This window comes from Triturus cristatus, chromosome 4_2, assembly GCF_964204655.1.
Source record: "Triturus cristatus chromosome 4_2, aTriCri1.1, whole genome shotgun sequence".
In the NCBI taxonomy this organism is placed as follows: Eukaryota; Metazoa; Chordata; class Amphibia; order Caudata; family Salamandridae; genus Triturus; species Triturus cristatus.
The window spans coordinates 775,523,217-775,540,559 of NC_140586.1; the positions used below are offsets into that span (position 1 = coordinate 775,523,217).

At 44.0% G+C, this 17,343-nt stretch overlaps 1 pseudogene; it reads left to right on the top strand.

The window, feature by feature from the left end:
* The first annotated feature begins 5,693 nt into the window (after positions 1 to 5,693).
* Positions 5,694 to 8,044, top strand: LOC146835017 (MAP/microtubule affinity-regulating kinase 3 pseudogene; annotated as a pseudogene).
* The last annotated feature ends 9,299 nt before the right edge of the window (positions 8,045 to 17,343 follow it).

Genomic DNA, 17,343 nt, shown 5'->3' on the forward strand with positions numbered 1-17,343 from the left:
ATCTGTGCCAATATGAGTGTAGTTACTGTCCCCTCTTGTTGCTCGGTTGTTATATGTAGCACAGAATTTTGCACTTACATTCTCTCTGTATGTCCAGTGCATGTGCTTGTATAATATGCGTGTAGTTCATGTGCGGTAGTATGGGTCTATGGTTGTATGACTGAGTACTGAAAACTGTGAAATTTATTTTTGTTGCCACTGGTTTAACATGGCGCTAGACTGAAGATGAGGACAGCGCATGGAAACAGTTCTTGTGTTATCTGCTGTGGGAGGCATCACTTCATACAAAGGCTACATCTGGATACCAGCTTAAAAAGGACACATGAAAGGAGAACCAACCTAAACTGGCTCTGAAGTTTAAGACTACGGATCCACATACCTGGTCTGGAAAATTGTCATGGAAGTGGGATCCAAACCGCTCAACTTGGTTTCAGTCCTAAGTTTTTCTTGATGAAAGATGGGAGTACTCCTAATCAGCAAAGTACTTTAAGAGCTGCTGTCTGCTGTCCAGGGGTTGTGTTTGCCTGGGAGCCAGTCTCCCAGAGATGAGGGCACATCACCTAAAGTATGCAGTTTCTGTTGGACAAAACGTCTGTCTGCTATCTAACAGCCTGCCTGTTGAGAGAGAGAATGATTTTGCCTGGACCTGCAGCAGGAGAGATTGTTAAGGAGGAGAAGCTTAGTGTGTTCATGGTGTGTGTAGCGTCCAGAGAAAGCAGCAAGCATCAGTGGATGAAGTTATGAGCAACCCATATCGTGAGGGGGTCCCCCAGTCTTTAGCCTGGGAACTGCCTCAAGAGTGCACTAAATCAAGGGTGATTGTCAGCACAGCAGGCCATGTACTAGTGCTGTCACCACAGATCCCAGAAAATCAGGAAGGCACCTTGCCACAGTGAGTCTGATCCACCTGGGAGGCATCAACTGCACCTAGCTGCTATCAGAGTGATCAGTCTGGGAGGTTGCACTCACAGTTGTAAGCCTGATCAACCTAGAAGGCTGCAATTGCACATCACCGGTTTGAGAGTGACCTACTCTACACATTGTGGAGGATCTGTGCCTCTGTCCCGTATCAGCTGTGTTGCCCCCACCCAATGATGTTTGTGTCAAAGAGAGACTACCAAAAAGACAGAAGGCATGGTCTGCACAGCCTCACCATGTGACCTCCGAGAACCAGTGTGCTGACATCACAAGGCTTCAATGGAGCACAAGGACTGAGATGCGCTCCATTGCAGGTGAGTGCAGAGACTTGAGACTGCTGATGTAAGTAAATCGTAGGAAAGATGCGGGAGCCTCTTCTGTATCAAGCAGGATCTTTATTACAGAGCATGGACAAAGCGTACACCACAACCGCTGACCGGACACCAACTGCCCCAGCTAGAATTCCCCCTGCAGTAACACGCTAGTACTAAGAACCCCACAAGCGTTCTAGGATCGGAACTGGGAAAGGACACAAAGGAAGGGCTTGAACAACACTAGAAGTAGGGTAAGTACCATCACAGCTAATATGTATTTACAACACATCTTCTTCCCTAAAACCACAACAAACAAACAATATATCCTAGGATACAGTTAAACACAATTAACATAAATAGTCATTCAAATAAGCCGGAGGCCTGCGAGACCTCACAGCCCTGGACTCCTCAGAGTGATTAGAATCATTATTAGCATAAGCTTGACTCTGCACATCAAATGAACTACAAGCATCCCCACCACCATCCTCCCTACAACGGCTTGCACTCTGACCCGGAGTATAACCCTCCGGAGTGGACAACAAATAGCCACTACTGGTCGGAACTGGTTTTGCAGACATCGTGGAATCCTCAGCTGAAACAGGCTTACTATACAATGCTACCCTTCGAAGGTTCCATTTCTCCCCATTGTCAAGTACAACATAATGTTGAAAAATCTTCTTCACCACATGTGGACCCCTAAATTTCGAAAGTCCCTTGGCCCCTCTCCCCGGTTTAACTTTAACCAAATCACCCTCAGAAATCGTTTTTCCAGTTTTCACACTTGCCTCCTGCTGAGCGCAACCAAGGAGAGAATCTTTAATCCAAGAGGGTGCTAGTTTGGTGCCAGGACGTCTCCCCCGCATGAGTTCAAAAGGCGACTTAGAGTCCTCTTTATGAACAGTGGTCCTACACGCCCACACCATATTTTTGACCATTTCATCCGCAAACCCTCCTGAAGCACACGACATCTGAATGATCCCCTTAACTACTCTGTTAGCTCTCTCACACACACCATTCGCTTGCGGATTATATAGGGAAGTGCGGTGATGAGTCACACCACACCCAGTTAAAAACACCCGCATCTTCTGAGACGTTAATTGAGCACCATTATCCGTGATTAAAACTGAAGGATAACCCTCATTCAGGAAGATGCCTTTTAGAAACTGTATAGTGCAGTCAGTGGTTATATCCTTAACAAATTCCACAGCAAGCCACTTTGAATAAACATCAATTATCACAATGGCAAACCGTTGACTGAATGGCAATTCGTCCATTGGACCTATAAAATCCAGACTCACACTATGCCATGGTAAATCCGGACTGACAATGTGGCTCAGCGTTGAATTAGACCCAACCTTGAGTCTCTTTTCGCTGTCTCTACACACTGAGCAATTCTCCACCCACGAAGCCACCTGTGAATCCATGGCCGGCCACCAAAAATCCACTTTCAATCTACGCTGTGTGAGTGTTTGCCCTAAATGACCTTCATGTGCCAATTTTACAATTTTGTGTCTTAAACCATATGGCGGAATGTATCTATCGCCTCTCATTAGAATACCATCCCCATAAAATGATAACTCATCCAACACCTTAATGAATGGTCGCACTGGTGGCTGGACACAACTCTCCCGTCGGGAACCTAACTTCACCAAGTCGATCACCCTCTGCAGAACTATGTCTTTTTCCATAGCATCCAACCACTCCTCCTTTGTAAAACTGCCATCGCTCAAAGCTACAACATCCTGAATAACGGCATTGTGTATATCAGAAAACTCCTTCAACGTATCATCTCCCTTAATAGGAAGCCTTGATAAACAGTCTGCCTGTACATTACGCCAACCTTGAACATAGAAAATATCATACTGATACTCCTGAAGCTTTGAAGCCAATCTTGCTAATCTTGGGGAACCTTTTCCAGCTCCCCCTGGAGACAAAACCTTTAACAAAGGCTTGTGGTCAGTTTTAAGCTGGAATTTTGTTCCCCACAAATATGTCCTGAAATATTGGACACCCCAAGCAGCAGCCAATGCCTCTTTCTCTATCACAGAATAATTCTGTTCAGATGACGAAAGAGTACGAGAGGCAAAAGCAATGGTCTTCTCACCTTCCTGCCATTTCTGCAACAAAATCGCACCTATTTCAGTGGCGCTAGCATCCACCATCAATATAGATGTGCGACTGATATCAAAGGGAGTTAACACTTTTGCCTGACACAACTCTTTCTTTATCGAATTAAAACATTCCTCGTGGCAAGCATTCCAACAAAATTTCACCCCCTTTTTGAGTAACGATCTCAGAGTCATAGTTTTATTTGAAAAATTCTCCACAAACTTTGAATAGAACTCTATGAGTCCCATAAAAGACCTAAGTTGCTCCTTGTCTGTGGGACGGGGAGCCAGATTTATAGCTTCAAGCAAATCTTTCTTCGGCTTAACTCCCTGCGCTGATATCTCATAACCCAAATACTCTATGTTTTGTACAAGGAAACAACACTTCTCCTTACGCAAAGTCAAACCAGCATCTTGAATTCTTCCTAACACACTTTTAAGTACCTCGTTGTGTTCCGTAATCGTATCTCCAAATACAAGTATGTCATCCTGGAAGAACACCACTTTTTTAATCCCTTTAAAAATCTCAGTGGCCACACACACTAGCTGCAGAGCTTAAACCAAACGGGAGTCTCGTGAACTGAAACGTGCCCTCGGTGGTGATGAATGCTGTAAGACCCTTTGACTCATCATGAAGACGGATTTGGTGATATGCACTCTTTAAATCTAATTTCGAGAAAAACTTAGCCCCTTGCAAGGTTGAGACCAGCTCGCCTATATTTGGCAGGGGAAAGGTATCAGCCACCACATGCTTATTCAGCGATCTCAAATCCACACAGAACCTGATTTTGCCATCAGCCTTCTGCGTGATGACGACCGGAGATACCCACGAAGATGCCTCTACTGGTTCGATGACACCACCCTGTAACATCTCCTCAATCACTTTCTTAACCTCATCCTTCACTGAAAGTGGGACTCGCCTCACTTTATGTTGTACGGGAACTGTGCCATGCTTTATGACTATCTTGTGAACGTACCCCTTCAATTCTCCCAATTCATCTCTAAACACATTCCCTGCTTCGTTGAGTATGTCACTGAGGGTGTATTCATCCACTACCATGACTTGATTGGGTGCTCTCGGGTTCACTATAATATGTAAGTCATATTGATGAATCCAACCCAGGATTGGTGGACCATCAACTGCAACATATACCTTCCCTTTAATTGACCTTCCTTCAAAATGGATATCCGCATCAAAGTACCCCAACAAATCTATCCTCTCTCCTTGGTAACCAGTTGGAGAGATATCACTCTCCTTTAAGGACATGTCACCCCACTCGCCTCTGAATAAAGGCTCGGGAATGATTGTGTGTCTTGAACCCGTATCAACCATCAGGGTCACCTTACGGTTATTGATCACAAACTCTGTTTTTGGTCTCACTTCTCTTTTCTCATTACAACTATATATACAATCATCCTCCACACTCAATATTTTATCTTTTTCACGCTTTAACTCCTTGGGTTCGTCTTCAACAATGGCTACACTAGCATTCCCCTTAGTCCTACACATCCTTGAGAAATGTCCCAACCTCCCACACTTGAGACACTCTTTATTATTCGCAAAACAGAATTTTGCGTCAGAATTATGGCTACTACTACCGCATCTGGAACAGCCTCTGTTGCTAGGATTTTTTCCAAAATTACTTTTCTTTAAGGGATTCTTCCCTTTTTATCTCATCACACCTACAGCCTCTTCATAACCTGATTCACACTCCATCTTTGTTTTCTCAGCCACCACTGAAATCGTACTTTGTTGTGGACTGCATTTTTCTAACTCTTTCATACACTTTTCCGATTCCTCCACCACTTTGGCTAAATCTATAGCCACTTTCAATGACGGATTCTTAGCCGCCCACAGCCTCTCCTGTATCTTTCTATTGTTGCACTGCACTATGAGTTGATCCCGTATCAACTCATCACTCATTGCCCCAAAGTTACACTTAATAGATAATTCCCTGAGGCGTGCAACAAAGTCATCTATCGATTCTTCCGTGCGCTGTTTGTGAGTATAAAATTTATATCTATTCATTACGAGGTTCTCTTCTTTTCCAAACCTCACTTCCAGTCTTGTTACAGCCTCCTTATACTCATTAGGAATGGGTTGCCCACTAGCTTGCAACGCTTGAGGAAGGTACTGAAATTCCCGTTGTCCCTCTTTGCCAAGGGCACTCAGTAGAAGTGCTTTCTTTCGTTTCGCAGCAAATTCCTGACCATCCAAGGCGTCCAAGTAATTTTCAAACATGCGTATCCAATCTTCCCATGAGATTGATGGTGCCCCTGGTTCGATAAGAAACTGAGGTGGTAAGGTCACATTGACTTGTTGATTTGCTTGCTGTGACATGCCGTCGTCAATATGAACAAGAGTGAAGAAATGATGTCTTTGAAGCTTTTGTCAAGGACCACCCAAAACTATCACACCTCCCTTTACAATACACCTAAAATGGTATTTTTACATATATCTATGGGTGTAACTGTACACCCTACTTTCATATAGTTCTGTTTGCGAACACCGTTTGTAAATGTTGAGTTAATAGTTAGCTGCTTCTTTTTCCTTTTAATTTATTTATTTTGGGACCCTCTTATTGACTTGTCGCTATGTGTGCGAAATCCCACTCGTTTCTTCTTGGTTACAGGCTTCTAGTTCCGTTTTCCTCAATATTGTTCCTGTCCCAATCCAAGATGGCCGCTTGTTAGCGCGAGACTATGACGTTGCGCAACCTCGCAGTATCGGCATGTCACTGACACAGGCGCGTAGTGCTGCTGCTAGGCAACGCTCAATGAGAGAGTTCGCGCCCCCTCGTCCTATTTACGCATTAAGCTTGCCGCCTAGCAACGCTTGATGTTATTGCGTGCTCGCGCTGTTACGTAGAGCTACGCTGCTGCCTGGTTGCGCTTCAACTCGAGACCGCTAATAAGATTCGACCAACTCACGGTTCGTCGAGTGACGTCACTTTTGCTCGCAAATGTCGCCAAACAGCCTCTTTCACTGTGCAATGTTCGGTTTCAGGGCATCACTCCCTCATGCCATTAGCGTTGCACCGCACGTCGTGAATTCTTTTTGGTCGTTGTCGCTCGTTGTCCATCCGCTCCGTAAACATCAATGGATTCGCTCCCACGTCCGGTCTGCTACTCAACTCGTCGCCAAATTGATGTAAGTAAATCGTAGGAAAGATGCGGGAGCCTCTTCTGTATCAAGCAGGATCTTTATTACAGAGCATGGACAAAGCGTACACCACAACCGCTGACCGGACACCAACTGCCCCAGCTAGAATTCCCCCTGCAGTAACACGCTAGTACTAAGAACCCCACAAGCGTTCTAGGATCGGAACTGGGAAAGGACACAAAGGAAGGGCTTGAACAACACTAGAAGTAGGGTAAGTACCATCACAGCTAATATGTATTTACAACAACTGCCCAAAGTAAAATGGGGTAAAAACAAGAGACTGAGTTGCACTCTAAGCCACAAAGGGGTAGCAGTGATAATCTGCACTTGTATCGAATTCATGCCAATATTGGAGGCAGTAATTCCTCTGGTTTACCAGGCGGGCAAAGGACACTGGACCAGGAGGGTTTTGCAACCTTGGTAGAATGCAATCAGGGATGCAATTCTGTCCTGCACACCACAAATTGAATTGTGAAGTATTTTGTTCTGTTTTGTGATTAAAGTACTAGTTTTTTTTTTTTTTAAGTAAAGCACTAGGATGAACATTAAGATTTTGTGCCTGTTAGTGGATTGTTGAGTGCTGCACTCTTGCCCCTTACACTACCCCCATTAGGAGCCTGTGACTGCCTGTCCTCACTACCCTGGGGGTCAAGTAAAGAAAGGTTTGATCTTGGCACAGTTTTGCAGAGCTCTAGTGGGATGGACTCCATAACACCGGTGGCAAATAACTTCAACTAATGCATATAAGTCCCTGCCCCCCCGTCTGCCCTGTGCCTCCCTCTAAAGGGGTATGACATCATGTGTCACAATGGCTCCAGTAATTTGTCCACTTGTTATTAGATGCAACAGCCATACCTCCTATTCTTGACATGATTGCCAGGCATAAATTAGTTAATTCATTTGAAGTTATTGAAATAGATTTTTTTTTTTAATTTAATAATGAAGCATGCGAGTAGAGGTGAGTTACTTATATATGTGATTGCAGATGGACACATGGCGGGAAATGAACAGAGAACTACATTCAAAAATATTGTATCTGCAGTCCAATATTATCATCAATCACGCATTGTTCAATGAGATTTTAAGGCTCCATTTAAATCTCCTGTTGGACTCTCACATGAAAATAAAAGTTGCAGACTTTGATTTTAATAACGAGTTTACTGTTGCATCAGACAGGGCACCTTTGGGGGAAGCTCCCCTGTGCTGCTCCAGAACTCTTGTGGAGTTTGGTTGTCATATTTTACACGTTATGACTAAAGGGATTGAGCATTAACAGGAAAGTACAGAATTCCACTCTACATGTCCACAAACTTTGAACATTTCCTCAAACAGTTCCTGGTGCTATTGCACATTATGAAGGACAGATGGATTAGTTTGGGACATGAGGATGAAGAACTTCGGCCTTTTGTCGAACCATAGCTAGTTATCATGGACAGAATCGAAGAGATATTATGTTGGAGATGGGATATTCAAGAAAAGAAATCCAGGAATCCAGGGGTAAAACGAAATATTATGAAATCACAGCTACTTATTTACTTTGACGGGTGTTGTGTCATACTTACTTGTGTAGCTTTTCCTTATGCTTATTCAGTTTCTGTATGGCATTGTATTCCTTTAATGCCTCGTGGGCAGTGCGAGGCATAGAACATACTGGTGTGTTCTTTAGGGTTCCAACCCTGGGCATTCAGTTGGAGTTGTGTGGTATTGTGTCTTTTCTTTATCTCTATTATAGAGTTTAGAGTTACTTATGTCACTACCTAATTGTTTATGTCATTTGGAATATGTATGTGCAATATGGAATTCACTGATGCAGGAGCTTGGGTTTGAGAGGCTCAGAAGCGGTTGGAAGTTGACTGAGTTGGATGCCTTGGCTTTTGCACCAGTGGGTCCTTTCATGGCACTTTGAATAAAGAAGAAGCTTTTTTTTTATATAAACCTCGGATTCCTCGCTTCATTACAATGGCTACGATTGTTTTTTTAATAATCTGTGCCGACCCACTGTGTTTTTTAAAAATTTTACAAAGAATCTCTGAAGTTACCTTTTACTACAATTTTGGAATATATTCGTCGAGGTATTCTTCATGATTCTACCCTTTCTTCACGGCTACTTCCTCGTCTAAAGTCAAGGTACTGTACTTCAAAATTGTTTGGCTGCTTGAAGGATCCGTTGCTCGCTTGTGACATTGCTCGCGCTTAAGTCTTGTAACACGCTTTCAGCTGTTCACGCGAGAGATCCTTGTGACGTCTCTCCCTGACGATTGTTGCCAAGTTACCTATGCGCTGACGTGTCAGATGTGCTTCTACGCAACTCACGTCACTGGCGGCCATCTTGGGAGGACGTTTTGCACGTTTTACGTCACGTGGAGGCCATATTGATGTTGTTGGATTTTCTCTAACCAGCTTTGTATTTGGAAACGCTTTGATCCGTTACAACAAGGCTTACTGCGGCTTCTTCTGGATCATTTGAGTTCTTCGCGTTGCTTCAATTCAGTTGTGGAGTGTTTTTAATCTTCTTTGCAGATCCAGTGATTCGCACACTTTGAGTATAGTCAGTGATTCGCTCACTTTCAAGAAGGTTGGAGATTTTTAGTACAATTCTAATGGTCCCATATTGAGGTACATGTTTAATAAGTACATTTCTTTAGAACATTTACAACAGTGATTTGCACGCTTTTAAGATAATATTACTTGTGCAAGTCCTGTATAATTAATTGTCTATGCTTCTTCTACAGTGATATGCACACTTTATTCTTATATAGCTTTCAAAAGCAGTATTTACGTGATATTTGTACTTCAGTCTGACAGATTAATACTTTATTCACTATACAGTGTGGTTAAAAAAAAGAAAAATAAGATTTTTTTTTCTTTTTAATTTTCACGTTCTTAATTTTCATTTGAAAATGGCAGCTTCTCAAATCTGTAATCAGCCTGCCATATTTTTGCAGATTCCAGGCAAACCAAAATAGCCATGGATAAATGGTTTGAATCATTTGAAAACTACATAATAGCCATCGATGGCACCATATTTTCACCTGAAAAGTTGAAAGCAATTTTATTTCGTTTTCTAGGCATGGCAGCAATAGAAATATTCAAGAATCTCATTCCCATAGCACCACCCAGTAGTGGAGGAGATGGATGGAATGTTTATAAGGAAGCTGTAGCAAGACTAGAGAAACAATTCGAGGATGAACCTAATGTTTTAATTGAAAGACCATCTTTTCACAAAAGGAAACAACTTCCTGATGAAACCATCGAAGAATATGTTGCAGCTCTTAGAGTTTTGGCTGTGAACTGTGAGTATGGAGCAAATAGCGATTTCTTCATTAGAGATCAATTTGTGTTCAACTGTGAGTCAGTAAAGGTACAAGAAAGACTCCTTGCCTGTCACAATCCTAACATTAGGTGAAGTGTTAGATTTGGCTAAAGGAATTGAAAGGTCTATTTTATCCTCGAAGGTCATCACTGCTGAAGAATCTAGAAATGTTGCTTCCTCTTCTCCTGTTTGTGCCATACAATCTTTCAATAAGGGAAACGCCAAAAATAACAGAGACAGTAAGCTAAGTTGTTACATATGTGGTGCCAAAACACACTTAGCGAATTGTTCTGACTGTCCTGCTTTAAAAAGAAAATGCATCAAATGTGGCAAAGTTGGTCATGTTTCATCGGTGTGCAAAGCACCAAAGAAAATTTCAAATTCTAGTGTTAATAATATTTCTAGTGTAGAGCATGACTTAGAAAATTTACTTCTTACTGTTTATGATGATTTGTTTGATGATTCTGTAAACAATATTACCATTCCTTTTAATGCTTCTTTGGGTACTGTATTAGTTGGTGACGTGGCTTTTGAAGCCATGGCAGATTCAAGCTCACCGATTACCATCCTATCCGATATTTTTTCAAAGATAATTGGAGGGGTGTTAAACTCAAGAAAACTGATGTTAACACAAAGGCATTTGGTAAAGGACGCAAGGTGCTTACAAAAATGTATGTGGCTATTGATGGTAAAAACATAGTAGGATGGTTTGATTTGGGGAAGTTGGGTGTGATTTTATGTCCAGGCTCAGATCGCCCTATTCAATTAAGAGATTTAGCTGTCAATAGTATTTCTATTGATAAGTCTTCTTTGGAGATGATCCTGAAGAAACACAGTGATATTTTTAAAGATGAAGTTGGGCAGGTAAAAGGTTATACACACAGAATCAAACTAAAAATAGGAGCTGTGCCAATTCAACATAAAGTACGCATGGTTCCTCTAGGTATACGGTAAAAATTAAAATCTCACCTAGATACTCTGTGTTCTGAGGGCATCATCGAATCCACTGATAGTTCTGAGTGGGTTTCTTCCATAGTTATTGCCCTTAAAAAAAAATCAAGATTTGAGATTGTGTGTGGACCTTAGGTCTCTTAATAAAAATATTGTGGTAGACACTTATCCCTTGCCCAGAATTCAAGAAATGTTGGCAGCTGTTAATGGTGCAAAGTTTTTCTCCATAATCGATATTAAATCAGCGTACCATCAAGTGCTTCTTGATGAGTCTTTAAAAGATCTCACAACATTCATCACTCCATTTGGTCTTTACAGATTTTTGAGAATGCTGTTTGGGTTGGCCTCAGCGGCCAGTGTTTTTCAAAAATGAATTGAGAGTCTGTTTCAGGGTTTGAGTGGTGTGCAGTCATTTCAGGATGACATTTACATTTTTGCTGAAACTTGTGAGCAACACAACAAGATTCTTGACAATGTTTTAACATTTTTAGAAAGCAAGGGGATGACAGTGAGTAAAGACAAATGCAAGTTTCTTGTAGAGGAGATTAATTATTTGGGCCACAGGATCACTCCTGATGGCATTTTTCCCAAGGAAGATCTCATTAATACTTTGGAGAAAGCTAGCAGGCCTCAAGATAAAGATTCTTTGTGTTCTTTTCTGGGGTTGGGCGGGTATTATTCAAGATTTGTCAAGGGTTATGCTCTTGTGGTTGAGCCTCTCAGACAACTTTTAAAAAAGGGTCTCAATTTACTTGGACAGATATTCATGATGAAGCCTTTGATAATGTTAAAAAACGTATAGCTAAAGCACCTGGTCTCAATACTTTTGATCCTCAAGGAAGATCTTATGTTACTGTGGATGCCAGTGCTATTGGGCTAGGTGCTGTGTTTACACAGATTGTGGATGGCAAAGAAAGAGTCATTTCGTTCATTTCAAGAGGGATTCGAGGGGCTGAAAGGCATTATAGTACCATCGAAAAAGAGGCTTTGGCCTGTGAATGGGCAGTAGAAAAACGTAAAAAGATTTTGTGGGGGCGACCTTTTGTTCTTGTTACTGATCACAAGCCTCTTGTTTACATGATGGATGGAGTCAGAAGCGGTAAAGCTTAATCCAGGCTTGTAAGGCTTATTGCGAGATTGCAAGAGTTTAATTTTGAAATTCAGCACATTCCTGGAGGTAAAATTTTTACTGCAGTCTGTTTATCTAGACTTCCACCTGTGGAGGAGTGTGAAAATGAGATCATTGAATGCGTTGTGGCATTGGTTGATGCTGTTGATTCATGTAAATCTGCTATTTCTCAAAAAGAATGGAATGATTCCGTAGCAGTTGATACCATTTTGTCCAAGGTCAAGCATTTTGTTATCAATGGGTGGTCGCCTTGTAAAAATTTAGAGATTCCTCTCAGAAGCTTTGCTCAGGTTGCTGATGAACTTAGCATGGAAAATGACATTTTGTTGAGGCAGGACTTGTTTGTACCACCGGCTGGTGTCAGGAATAAACGTATCCAGTTAGTTCATTCGGGACATCCTGGTATGTCTGGTACTAATAAATTGCTCAAGGCTCACTATTGGTGGCCGGGCATGGGTGCAAGTGTTGAGAGATTGGTGGATAATTGCTCTGTATGTGTCAAATCTGACAAACCTTGGAAAGTATCTACTCAGCCCTTATCAGTTCAAGAGGCTCCTGCTGGGCTGTGGGAGAAAGTTTCCATCGATTTTTCTGGTCCGTATGAGTGTTTAGGCAGGGAGAAGAGATTTTTAAGTGTTTTCATTGACAATTATTCAAAGTGGATGTTTTACACTTTTGTAGAACATCTAGTTACTGATGAAGTTATTGTATTCTTGGAGCATATCTTCAGAATTGAAGGTGCGCCTGTTACCGTTTTGTCTGACAATGGTGTGCAAATCATTTCCACTAAGATGAAATTGTTTTTGAATAAATTTGGTCTGTATTCTGAGAGAGCGTCACTATATTGTCCCCGCGCCAATGGTCAAGTAGAAAGGGCCAATAGGTATTTAAAAGAAGGGATCCAAGCTGCTTTGGAGAGCAATCTTGATGTTTTTGAATTTTTAAAGGAAAAGGTTTGGAGTTACCGCATAACCCCCAGTGCATGTACTGGTGTATCTCCATTCTTGTTAATGAGAGGTAGACAGGCCAAACTCTTGTTGACACCTCTGTTTAAAAAAGAAACTGGAGGGGAAAATTATGAATTCTCTATTGCCAAAGCCAGAAGGAATATAACAGATTCTCGCATTTCTGGTAAAAATCATCATGATTTGTGTCATAAAACAACGTATTAATAAACCAACATTGAATCCTAAGGGTTCATCCAAATTCACTCTTTCCTTCAAAGTTGAAAGAGTGACTGATACTGCTGTTCTATTAAAGGACAAGGGCTGGTGGAGCAAAAGCTCTGTTGTGGTTCTTAAACCAGGGCAAGAATGTTTTTTTGGAAAAGATGAAGATGGTGATGTGTGGTTTGATGATGAGTGTGAGAAGATGGCCTGGTATATGATGTTCACTAATTAAAGTGACCACCCTGTACCATGCCAAGCAACCCTTATGGTGTGGTTGTAAGTCAACCTTTTCGGACCAGCTGCCCTAGTGGTAGCGTAGGCTAAGCAGTCTTTTAGGCTAAACTCGTTTAGGCATGTTAAGCAAGCTGTTTCACCATATGCAACCCCCCTTTATACCAATGAAAGGACACCACAAGGATATATATTCAAAATATATATGTATTTATTACTCAAAGTATCCCCTAGACTCTTTATGAGCACAGGAGCACAAATCGTTAAACAAGAAAGTATCACGATATACGAAAGTTGCACTTTATATGGATAGGCCCTGGTGGCCGCTCAAACCATATACTAAAATAGTGGTATAAGTACAACGAACAGGAAAGGGAGAAGGCCTAGAGCCTCTAGAACCGCTGGGCCTACAAGGAACTAATTTTAGTTAGTGACCAGGAGGTCCACGGGTCGCGTGTGCAGTAAAGAAAGTTACACGCGGGCGCCCAGGGGTTTTCAATGGGTGCGTAATTGTTCAAAAGTTACTGCTAGAAGGGTCTTCTGGTTGGACTACGAATTCAAGACTTCAAACCTAGACATTAGAGATGTTACTCTACACTTGTGCACCGGAGTGCGAGCTTTACCTCACCCACAGGAAGCGGGTGCATAGGGCTCGAAGTGCGTCGGGTTTCGCCTATCCGTTCAATGGAGCCTGACGACAAAGATGCTGCAGGCGGTCGGTCCAGAAGAGATGCGGTGGATCCAAGGATGGATCGGAAGTGTAGAAGACCTGAAAGCAGAGGGGACAATGTTCACAGTCACCAGCTAGTGACCGGCGTGGCACCAGGTAGGTACCAGGCGATGTCGGGTGCAAACAGGTGGAGAGGTGAAGCTTGTCTCCGCAGCCACGTGGTCCCTGAAGGTCGACGACATCCAGGAGTCGGTTCACGAGCTGTCCCACGCAGGCTCTCGCTGTCGGCGGTGTCAGCGACTCAGAAGAAGCAACCAAGCCTTGGCAAAAGCAGGAGTCGCAGGAAGTGAAGAAAGCTTTTAGCTCGGACCAGCAAGGTCAGAGGGGCTGCTCCTTTGGAGGGCAGCAGGGGCCAGTCTGGAGCAACCAGACCAGCATCGTAGTTTTTCAAGATGGTCGCCAAGATGGCCACTGGCTAACGGACCAGTGACCGGTTAGGCGGCTCGAGTCGCGAAGTGCAGAGGGGCCCCACGCAGATCGTGGAGATGCTGGAGGGCTCACCTTTGATGCAGATGCTGCTCGGATGTTGGGCTTCTCAGGACCCAAAGCACAGCTCGGAGGAGCCGCTGTTGTCGCGCTTTCAGCTAGTCGATTGTCTTCCAAGGTGGCTGGCTCTACGGGTCTCGGTGCCTCCACGGGTTCCTTCTTTGCAGGAACTGTGGATCGGGCGGTGAGATGTCTAGAGGTCCCGTTCTTGTCGGTCTCTGGGCTCGGGCTCCGGCTGGAGGCGGCGGCAAAGCAGACGTCGATTCGCTGGGTGGTGCTTGCGTTAGCAAGATGGTCACTCCCTGACCATAGGGGAGATTTTCTTCCGTCTTCTGTGCAGCAGAACGTCGAAGTTCCCGTCTTCTTCTTAGTTGTAAGTTGATTTCAGGATGTCTCCCGTCTTTGGACACAGCTCCTACCTTTAAGCGGATTCTAGGGGCCGGACTACCTGCTAGGTCCCTCCCTAAGGGTGGGACCAGGAAGGGGGGTGGTTACACCCCCAATCCTTTGTCCAACTCGCCCCAGGTCTGGGGCTGGTGTGCCCCAGGACCGGATTGAACTGGCATATGCGCCGAGGCTCCTTGTGAGCCTCAGGCATGTCTGTTTCCTTTCAAGCCCTACCTGACCAATACACAAAATCCTGTCTGGGGTGGTGCTCGCACCTCCCCTGGCAGGAAACCCTTTGTCCACGTCTCCCAAGCTGGAAGGACTCCCAGCAGCAGGAGGGCAGACTTGTGTCTGTGGTGGCAGCGTCCATTTTGTGGAGCTGAGGCTATGTCTGACGTTACCCGGGTTTCAGGTTCTGTACATGTCGTGTCCCTCTAGGAGGGTGGAATGGTAACCCTGTCGCCAGAATTGGTGAGGGGTTAGTATTCCAATTCGTATGACACCTTACTCGACATGTTTAGATAAAGCCAAACCAAAGATAGTATTTAACCGCGAGGTTCATAATGCACTTAAGAGTATATGGTATGGCGATATCTGGAAACGGTAGAAGGAAGTTGTTCCGACTTCTGCCGACTACTGCAGATAGGCTCAGCTCATGCCAGAGCACCATCTCACATAAAACCAAGCACTCTGCCTTCAGGATTGTTAAGGCCTGCCATAGGAGTGACTTATAGGTTAACATGTGTCCCATTTACGGTTAGGTATAGGCATACTACACCTAAGTAAGAGGTGGATACACCAACTTACCACAGCTGAGCGATCAGCCAGTTGTGTCAAATTGCTAGGCCAGGCCAGGGGTGGCACAATACATGCTTCAGCCCCTGGTAGGCCTCAGATACACCAATGCCCTGGGTACCTAGGGTACACTAGTACAGGGGCTCACAGGGTGATCCAGTTCCAATGGGTCATGCACCTAACGTGCATAGTGTCAATTTAGCAGAGAGAACAGCAGGCTGGGGGTCTGATTAGCAGACCCACAGCCTCAATACGTCGAAAACCAGTGAAGCAAAAAGCAAAAATTTGGGGTGACCATAGGATAGCAGACCCTACTCTCCTACACAACCCCCCCCCAAACGCAGGGACATTAAACTAGCCTTGACCAGTCGTGTCTTCATGTCCTAAGTGGAAGTACCTCGAGAGACCATCTGCATTCCCATGGTCTGTACCTGGCCGGTGCTCCACTGTAAAGTCCATCTCCTGTAGGGAAATGGACCACCTAAGCAGTTTGGGGTTTTCACCCTTCATCTGATTTAGCCACAAGAGGGGCTTATGGTCGGTCTGAATCTTGAAGTGAGTGCCAAATAAGTATGGCCTCAGCTTCTTCAGGGCCCACACCACAGCAAAGGCCTCCCTCTCAATAGCTGACCAATTCTTCTCTCTGGGGGTCAACCTTCTGCTAATAAAAGCAATGGGTTGGTCTTGGCCATCTACATTAAGTTGTGACAGCACAGCTCCCACACCCAACTCAGAAGCATCTGTTTGGACAATAAACTCTTTGGAGTAGTCAGGACTTTTCAGGATAGGTGCAGAGCACATGGCCTTCTTCAGGTCTTCAAATGCCTTTTGACAGCTTACTGTCCACTGAACCTTTTTGGGCATCTTTTTGGATGTCAGATCATTAAGAGGAGTCACAATGGACCCATAGTTCTTAACAAACTTCCTGTAGTACCCAGTCAAGCCCAAGAAAGCTCGGACTTGAGTCGGGGTGGTGGGAGGAGACCAGTCCTTGATGGATTGTATCTTACTCTCCAGTGGTTGAACTTGGCCTCCACCTACAAGGTGGCCCAAGTACACAACCTTACTCTGCCCTATCTGGCACTTAGTAGCCTTGATAGTGAGGCCTGCCTTTTGCAGAGCCTCAAGTACCTTCTTCAGGTGGATCAGGTGATCCTCCCAGGCGGAGCTAAAGACAGCAATGTCATCAAGATATGCTGCACAAAAGTCATCCAACCCAGTAAGGACTTGATTCACCAACCTTTGGAAGGTGGCAGGTGCATTGTTCAGACCAAAGGGCATCACCACAAATTGGTAGTGCCCTCCTGGGGTTGAAAATGCTGTTTTGGCCTTAGCCTGATTTGCCAATAGCCAGCTGTCAAATCAAATGTGCTCAAAAACTTAGCAGAAGCCAGTTTATCTATGAGCTCATCTGCCCTTGGAATAGGATGTGAGTCTGTCCTAGTGACAGCATTGAGTCCTCTGTAATCCACACAGAACCTCATCTCTCTCTTGCCATCTTTGGTGTGAGGTTTGGGGACCAGAACCACTGGGCTAGCCCAGGGGCTCAATGACACCCAATTCCAGCATCTTTTGTACCTCAGTCTTTATACAGTCCCTGACATGGTCAGGTTGCCTGTAAAGTTTGTTCTTCACAGGAAGACTGTCAC